This window comes from Nilaparvata lugens, chromosome 9 (assembly GCF_014356525.2).
Source record: "Nilaparvata lugens isolate BPH chromosome 9, ASM1435652v1, whole genome shotgun sequence".
Taxonomy (NCBI): domain Eukaryota; kingdom Metazoa; phylum Arthropoda; class Insecta; order Hemiptera; family Delphacidae; genus Nilaparvata; species Nilaparvata lugens.
In genome coordinates, this window is record NC_052512.1 from 31,390,209 (window position 1) to 31,400,453 (window position 10,245).

Consider the following 10,245-nt stretch of genomic DNA (forward strand, 5'->3'; position numbering starts at 1 on the left):
GACCAATTTTGGACTCAGGGGACCTTGAAACGTATAGAATTTGGGTACCTTAATTTTTTTCGGAAAGCAATTCTTTCCTTACCTATGGTAATAGGGCAAGGAAAGTAAACGGACAGCGTTCAACAGATGTTATTTTTGTACATGATCAATGTTTTAAATTTATCTTCTTGAATTTTCATAATGGCAAAATTATTCCATTTACCAAAAATGACCAAAATAACTCAACTAAAAGTTATTTTTGGTTATTTTTAGTAAATTGAATAATCTTAGAAATTGAGATTTTCAAAAAAAATTGATTTACTAGAATCTATCCTCTAAGCAGTGGCGGTTCTAGGCCTAGGCTGGGTAGGCGGCCGCCTACCCAGTTTTTATGAGATTTTTTAAAAATTTTTCATGTAAACCTAAAAATGTTAAATAGAAAAATAAATTTTGGAAGTATATTTAAATGTTTATAGTCATGAGTTATATTTTAGATGACTCAACAGAAAATTGTTTTTATTCTTATTTTATTTTTTTATTCTTCTTTTTATTTTATGCCACATTTGCAGTGCGTGAACGCAGGCTTTCTATGCTTAGAACGGGGAAAACATACCTCAGGTCTACAATGACAACACAACGTCTAACTAATCTTTCAATTTTATCTATTGAACGAGAGGAAAGTGAAAGGCTGATTAAGAACCCTGAAAAAATCTTAGAGGCGTTCAGCAATGTTGGGCAAGAAGACTACAGTTGTAAATATAAAATGTATTACTCTATGTTCTAAATAATGTAAAGTGTAATAAACCGTTGATTTCATGAATACTAAAATGTGTATTTATTTCAGAAATTTCCTTCGATATTCCAAATAAATAGCCTATCAAATTGAAATATTTTGAAAGAATGATTAAAACAGCAAAACTATGGTTGGCCTATTAGAAAAATAGTGTCGAATTGAACAATTAAATATGAGTATTAACAATTTTCATATTTATTAATACATCTTCATTTAATACCTATATGCTTTGACGTCTTTTTTACATGAATTACTTAAGTAGCCCTATAATCTATGAATAAACCTACAGTATGATAAGTTTTGCCTACCCAGTTTTTTATGTCTAGAACCGCCACTGCCTCTAAGTCTCATGAATTTATCTCTTACCGAATTTGAAATGTTTTTTCCCAAAAATTTAAACTTTAGGCGCTCATATCTCAAAAAGTAATGATCAGAAAAAAATGTTTTCCTGAGAAAACTTTTTCATTTTGATAGCTTGATCGAAAAACTTAGATTGAAAAAATAGCTTGATCGACAAATCGAAAAACTTTGAAAAATATCACGAGAAGAAATTTTTTTTAGCCTTAATACAGCGATGAATTTGTATTTGAATTGCATACAAATCAATCTTCTACAAGCTTATAGTGAGGTCCATGTTATAATGGCAGTGTTTGATAGCAATGGTATTTCTATCCTTGTCTATCATTCAACAAAGCGGATAGGGCTATCTCTTTCTCGCTTTGCTCTGTTGCCAGATCGTCTTTTCACAATGTAGAATTAATATTAATAACCAAAATATTTCATGTTAATTATGAGAATTCATTAAAAATTATAATTTATTGCTTAATAAAATATAATTGATTATTTCAAACGAGAATGAACCTTTAATAAGTGGTAGTACATTACACAGACACATTTTTTTTCTCTTTTGTCTATATAGGTACAAGTAATGATTATAGTTTACTAAGGTATGTGTGCATTTTTTCATATTGAATTCAGTTACTGTATTTTTATTATTATTATCAGAAAATTGGTTTTCCAAAACGGGGCGTAGTCGCAGTCATTGTCATAGTCACGTTTGAATTAAATTTCGAAAAACTAGAAAATGGAACACAAAATAAAATAAAGAGAAAATTGTGTAAAGTTTCAGCTATTTTGAATCATTCAGGAATGTCTAATTTCGTCAAGGAAAAACGTTTCCAATTATAGAAATGAGAAATAAAAACTACGACTACTGTTATAAAAGCTGCGACTACGCCCCGTTTTGGAAAGCCAATTTTCTGACTCCAGCTGTTTAAAGTCTAGGCCTTAGCTAAATCCCGAGCTCGGAAACCGGCCCTAAAGCCGGGTTTCACCAAGTTATTAACAAAATGTTAATAAAGTTATTGAATAAAAATAATCGTATGTTTTTTCCAAAATGCAAAGAGATTTTTTAGCTGGCATACCTGAGAGTCTATTTTGAGATAGGAGAAATACTTAAGCTGGGTTTACACCAAAGTTATAAACAAAATGTTAATAACTTAATCCTTATAGATTCTATTAGATTGAACATTACTTATCATACACATGATGAACATATGTGTTTGTCAAGTTCCGTTCAATCTAATAGAATCTATGAAGATTAAGTTATTAGTCTAACATTTTGTTTATAACTTTGGTGTAAACCCAGCTTAAGAGTTTTTTTCTATCTCAAAATAGACTCTCAGGTATGCCAGCTAACAAATCTCTTTGCATTTTGGAAGAAATCATACGATTATTTTTAGTCTGAAAATTTTGCAGAAATGTAATGCTAATGTCAATGTCATGTTCTTTTGTCATATGCATAACAATTCTGCAAAATTTTCAACTTAAGCTGCGTTTTCACCAAAGTTATTAACGAAATGTTTATTTCTCCGTCCTGATAGCTGTAGGTTACTAATAAGTAAAAAGGGGTTAAATCACAAAATGTCGATTTTGACTTTTCTACGTGTTTATTTAGAAAAAATAGCTGTTTTTGGTATAAAGAATCTAAGTCTATGTGGTATTGTTTAAGAGTTATTCTCATGATAAAATGGATACATCTCACAGAAAAATCATTCATATTTGATATAAATGATACAAGTCAACTCATAACCTTTAAAAGGTGGAAATTGAATCTAATAGGTATTGATATAAGTGATACAAGTCAACTTATCCCCTTCAAGACATAGGCAATAGGGTATTGATATAAATCATTCAAGTCAAATCAAGATAAAAAAGGGTTAAGTCATAAAATACTTCGATATAAAGGGTTCAAGTCGTACACATTTTTGATTACACTTATGTAAAAATTTCAATATGTGAGAAATCATTATTGGACACAGTGAACATGTGAATAAATATGTAGAGCAACGATTAGCGTTCTATTCTTTAGTCAACACCCCTAATTTACAATTAAATATGAAATCTAGAGGGCTACGAGACCAACTCAGGTGAACAATTAATTAATAATTTGATGAATATAACAAAAATACATGTATTGAAACCATATAAAATATTTAAGGAGTATTATTATATTAAAACTGTACAGTAATTGGAAAAAGCTTTTACAAACAAGGAATTCGCGGTTATCCTGTAAATTCAGGTATTCCTGTAAATTTACTTTGAATGTTATTTATTTGATATTGTTCGTATTTCTAATAAATATATTACATATTATATATTTCCAATGAATACATTACAGTAGTGACTGTATCTACTTAGGTAGCCTACTACATAACTTACTTACATTTATATAATGCATACATGAAGTAAATAACATACATGCAAGTAGTAGTACCAGTGATTTCAACTTTTGATTAGCGTAGGGGGGAGGGGTTAGGGGAATTGTAGGTTAAAGGGAAACCTGGCAGTAAATTCGTGTCGGGGTGGAACAATTCAAAAAGGAACTCTCCTGCCAAATCTTTCAAATTCACAATGTAAGTTATTACTTTCCTTGCCCTATTACCATAGGTAAGGAAAGTATTGCTTTCCGAAAAAAAATTAAGGTACCCCAATTTCCAAATTTCTATACGTTTCAAGGTCCCCTGAGTCCAAAGAGTGGTTTTGGGTACCTATTGGTCTGTATTGAGTGTGTTGTGTGTGTGTGTGGGTGTGTGTGGTGTGTGTGTGTGTGTGTATGACTGTAATATGTGTACACGATATCTATTCTCATCTCCCAATAACGGAATGACTTGAAATTTGAACTTAAGGTCCTTACACTATAAGGATCCGACACGAAGAATTCCAATCAAATGCAATTCAAGATGGCGGCTAAAATAGCGAAAATGTTGTCAAAAACAGGGCTTTTCGCGATTTTCTCGAAAACGGCTCCACGATTTTGATCAAATTCATACCTAGAATAGTCATTGATAAGCTCTATCAACTACCACTAGTCCCATATCTGTAAAAATTTCAGGAGCTCCGCCCCATTTATGCAAAGTTTGATTTTAGATTCCCAATTATCAGGCTTCAGATACAATTTAAACAGAAAAATCAACTGGAAAAGATTGAGCATGAAAATCTCTACAATTACTGTTCAGTAACATTTTCACCTAAAATTAGAAATGAGCTTGAAATTCAAGAAAATGTGATTATTCAATTACAAACTGTTGGCAACTGTTGATTCTATTAAATCATCTATATAAATAAAAATCGAGCCTCAAATTTTGACATTCAATAACTTTTTCATGTGTGCACCGAATTTGATTATTATTTTTTAGTTGTGTTCGTTATGTTCAGGACCAGGTTTATGGCCTTTATCCTACAGTTCTTTAAAGTTTACATGTAGGTAATCCTTATGGGAGTAGATTTGTGAGCTGGCCACACACAGAAATGAGAATCAGCTGTTATACGGTAATCATTGCGTCTCCAACAGCCGTCGGTAGATCTTTTTTACTTTCCTTGCCCTATTACCATAGGTAAGGAAAGTATTGCTTTCCGAAAAATTTAAGGTACCCCAATTTCTAAATTTCTATACGTTTCAATGTCCCCGAGTCCAAAAAAGTGTTTTAGGGTATTGGTGTGTGTGTGTGTGTGTGTGTGTGTGTGTGTGTGTGTGTGTGTGTGTGTGTGTGTGTGTGTGTGTGTGTGTGTATGTGCGTCTGTGTACACGATATCTCATCTATCAATTACGGAATGACTTGAAATTTGGAACTTACTTAAGGTCTTCACTTAAGGATTCCACACGAACAATTTCGATCAAATGCTACCTATTCAAGATGGTGGCTAAAATAGCGAAAAATTGTCAAAAACACATAAAAAATCGTCGTTTTTCGCGATTTTATCGGAAACGGCTCCAACGATTTTGATCAAATTCATACCTAGAATAGTCATTGAAAGCTCTATCAACTGCCACCATTCCCATATCTGTAAAAATTTCAGGAGCTCCGCCCCATTTATGCAAAGTTTGATTTTAGATTCCCAATTATCAGGCTTCAGATACAATTTAAACAAAAAATTCAAGTGGAAAAGATTGAGCATGGAAATCTCTACAATTACTGTTTAGTACATTTTTACCTAAAATTTAAAATGTGCTTGAAATTCGAGAAAATGTGATTATTCTTGCAAACTGTTGATTCTATTAAACCATCTATATAAATAAAAGCTCTATCAACTGCCACCATTCCCATATCTGTAAAAATTTCAGGAGCTCCGCCCCATTTATGCAAAGTTTGATTTTAGATTCCCAATTATCAGGCTTCAGATACAATTTAAACAAAAAAATTCAAGTGGAAAAGATTGAGCATGGAAATCTCTACAATTACTGTTTAGTAACATTTTTACCTAAAATTTAAAATGTGCTTGAAATTCGAGAAAATGTGATTATTCAATTGCAAACTGTTGATTCTATTAAACCATCTATATAAATAAAAATCGAGACTCAAATTTTGACATTCAATAACTTGTTTATGTGTGCACCGAATTTAATTATTATTTTTTAGTTGTGTTCGTTATGTTCAGGACCAGGTATATGGCCTTTATCCTACATTTCTTTAAAGTTTACATGTAATCCTTATGGGGTTACATATTTGTGAGCTGGCCACACACAGAAATAAAAATCAGCTGTTATAATCATAGTGTCATCCAACAGCCGTCGTTAGATCTGTTTTTCTATTTTCTTCCTACTGATTCAGAAAATTCTAATAATAATGCCGCGGTACGTCCAAACTTGATTCGGAATAAAAATGGGGAAAATCAGCAGCAAGGAGATATACCATTCAATTCCCAGCAAGCTGCCTGCATTCAACTATATCTAAAAATACAAACTGCTGCTCAACGAATTAAGCACATAGGAAGTCCATATTGAGAAATAATGGAAATACTGATTGTTGCATAATTTTCATAAAAATATAGTGCATCAGATTAAGCTAAGGCTAAGCACACCTGAGGAGGCGCGGCTTGGTGATACAAAATGTTGATGTTATGGAGATTGCCTTATCACACCGTTCCACGCCATGCCCAATTCAGTGTGTGTGAGTTCTTCCATTCAAACCAATAAGAAATAAGCACCAGGATGCAAAATGCTGCATCGCGCCTCCTCAGGTGTGCATCCAGCTAAAGTTTGTCATGAGATGCATTAACTATTTGGCGGTACGAAGTTCGCCGGGCCAGCTAGTTCACTATAAAGAGATAGCAGACCTCGTGTGTCTCCAGCGTTATTGTCCTGTCACCAGCTGGCTCAGATCTTCGAATAGTAGACTTGTGAACACTAGCGTCAGGTGATCAATTCTCATAACGGCAAGGAAAGTTGTGCGAGTGCGCCACATCAGTTTTTTTAAATTACGAGAGAATACAATCTATAATAATAATCTATTGAAGTAATCAAGTACATACCAAATCAAATAACAGTAGAGACTGTATCTACTTTGGTACCATATAACTTACAGTTTATTTATTTATATACTGTATACATAAAGTAAATAACATACATGCAAGCATGTAGTACCAGTGGTTACAACTCTTGATTTGCCGTTGGGGGGGGAGAACTCTTGATTTGCCTTGTGATGGGGTTCAGGGAAATTGTAGGGTTCAAGAGGAGCGCTGGTGGTAAATTTCGTGTCTGTGTGGGTTTAACCCCTCCCACTTCTCCACAATCCTTCCACAACAATGCTATGTGTGTGTGGTGATGGTTGGTTTTCACCCCCACCCCCTTCAACAACAGCTAGTAATTCAGCAACGCGCAGGGTTTAGGCGGGAAATTGTATTTTGTAGTTCTGTTTGCCCCGCGGTACTGATGGGGGGGGGCGAGCCGATAAAGTGTGAAGAGAACCACAGCAGTTGACACGCATGCCACTACTATAACAACAAAACGTGTCTTCTGTATTTGTTGTGGGGGGGGGTGTGTAACGACTCCTACCACCGCACAGCAAGCCTGATCAAAAACTCAATCTTGATGATGATGTGTAGAGGTAGAGACTGGTTACGTTGGTCACCCTGTTAGAGCTGCTTCCGTCTGCCGCCAACAGATAGCGTGAGAATGACAAGAAGGCACCACAAAGTAGGAGAACATTCTCCTCTTCTCTGTGACGGCACCCACTTCTGGAGCAGACAATTGCTCGATTTGAAAGTGAACGTTTCTCAGCTTCTCGATTACTGGTCCACAGTGTAGGCCAACCAGCATGGCCGTTATAGTGAGATTAACGTTCCAAAGTCAGAACTTTTTCATTTTTCAAGGGCCGGTTTCCGAGCTCGGGATTCATTTGAGTTCTAGAATTTATACAGCTAGAGTCAGAAATTGGCTTTCTAAAAAGGGCCTAGTTGCAGTCCACATTTAAATTAAATTTCGGAAAATTGAACTCAAAATAGAATAAAGAGGAAATAGTTTAAAGTTTCAGCTATTTTGAATTATTTAGGAATGTTTCATTTCATCAAGGAAAAACGTTTCCAATTATAGAAATGAGACAAAAATATTATCATAAAAACTTCGGCTATGCCCCATTTTGGAAAGCCAATTTTCTGACTCTAGCTGTTTAAAGTCCGGAACTTAGCTAAATCCCGAGCTTGGAAACCGGTCCTTATTTATGGAGGAAATAAGTAGTGACCCAAATTTGTCTCCTTTACAAATTGACTTCCAAAAAACTGAATACAAAAATGTTCAAAGAAAATACAAAAAGATGAAGCACCTTATTGACATTGTTATTGCCATCCTTGTCTGTCATTGGACACAGCAGATAACTCTTACCTCTTATACCTCCTCACTGTTGCCAAATCGTTTGTTGACTATGGAGAAACATAAATAATTACTGTACAAGAATATTTGATCTCAACCATACTCAATTACTCCTTGGTGCTACAGCCCACTTAGGGCCTCGACCTCCTTCAAAATTCCTCTCCATTCCTCTCTGTCAGAAGCTTTCCTTCTCCATCCCCTGATGTCAACCTTCCTCAAGTTTTGTTCCACATCCTACAGCCAGCGCTTGCATGAACTTCCCCCTGGGTTCTCTCTGAAGATCTTCTTTACTGCTCAGAATAGTATAGCGTCAGCACCACGTGCAACGCAGCGTTGCTACTACCTCCCTCAGCCTTCTGTGCCAATTGTATATTCCATTACAAATTCTGGTTCTGTGAGCTGTAATTCCTGGTTGGTCCTTATCTCTACACCTTTTCCATTTTATTGAGAAAGTATCAAGTTAATTTGAGAAAGTATCAAGTTAATTTGAGAAAGTATCAATTGTATTTGAGAATAGTCACTTGTAATTGAGGAAATGTCAGATTTAGATGAGGATAGTCAATTGTATTGGGAAGTCATCACATGTAGACTATTGAGAATAGTGAATTGTATTGAGAAATCACAAATGTATGAGAAGATATCAATTGAAATGAGAACTTCTCCAAGGACATGTCTCGGCTCTCCTGTAGCCTACAGTACAGGTTTGATTTGAGCAAGAAATTACTGTACTATGTACACAGTATTCAATATTATTAACATAGCCTTTGCATGGGAGCAAATGATATTTTCAATGGTGAAAGTATTTCATGTGGTGAAGTATGATTAATAAGTATTATTCCTATGTATGTATTGGCACTCGACTTTTGTCCCTAACATTTTGTGAAATACCGGTATTGCATTTGATGAAGATCATATTTCTCTATGTTTACGGCGCAATTGAACTTATTATCAATCAATTGAATCTCTTGATCAAACAATTGGCAATTCTTCAATAATTTTTGGGGCTTGAAAATATTTTTTCTCCAACAACTAAACGTTTTATTGGAATATTGAATATATTATCATATCATTTTATATGAGTACAGCTATGAAAAATATTATAATCATAAATACAGTTATGAAAGTACTGGAACTTATATAAGTACAGGTTTTTGAAAACCATTTCCCAATTACAACTGACAACTTCTCGATTTCAAATCGATGTTCTCAAATTGAAATGATACTCTCTCAAATAAATGTCACTATTCTCGATTACAAGTGATGACTTCTCAAATACAATTGAATATTCTCATTTACATCTGACGTTTTCTCAAATACAAATGACTATTCTCAATCACAATTGATACTTTCTCAAATACAGTTGGAAAAGGTGTAGTCTCCATTGATGAAGACGGGTCCATAAATCCTTCTCAGGATTTTTCGATCCTAAATATTCAGGAAATCTTCATCTTTCTTTGTTAGAACCCAGGCCTCTACCCTGCTGGCTCAATTATTGTTTCATAGATCTCGATTTTCAACTTTTTTTATATCGCTCTGGATCTTCCACATTGGTTCAAGGCAAGATAGCACTTATTGATCTCAATCACAAATATGTATTATATTGTGATGAATCTTTCAAATAGATCTCATGAGAAGAGAGAAAAATTGTGATTACCTTTTAAAATGAAAGAATTTGCTAAAGGAATAGTTAGCGACCGAGCGATAAAGCTTACTTATCAATAACTGTATATTTGATAAGAGTACCGTTCTGTACTGAATATTTTCTAGAAAATTATTCAATCAAATTATAATTATTTTGCAAATAAAGCACAAATTATTTACGAATGCTCATTGATTTTGAGGTTACACTTGTTTACTATCGATCAGATGTTTTTAAAACAGTTCGAACGCAGCTGACTGATTCAAAGTATTGTCAAATGCCACGCTGGCTTCACGTAAGATATAATACCATCTCTAAAATCAAAACTATCCATAAAGGATCAAGAATTTCAAATAAAAAATAAAATGTATGTGTTATCGTTGAAATTATTTATTATTTAAGAAATTATATTATATGTCAGGTCTTATTGTAACTAAATAGGTCATAGCATGAAATTATATTATTGATAAAATGGCAGAAACTAATTATAACAATCTCAAACCTAATAAAATTGTACAAGAGTATTAATTTATTAACGATTTAATTCAACTGAACCACATGGTAATTAAATCTCTTTGGCCAGCCTAAGCCAATCATAGTGCATAGAAATAGCACCAAGAAGGTGATCGTTTGAACATTGTTTCATCAATCGAATTGATGACAATTCAATCCATATAAACAATTCTA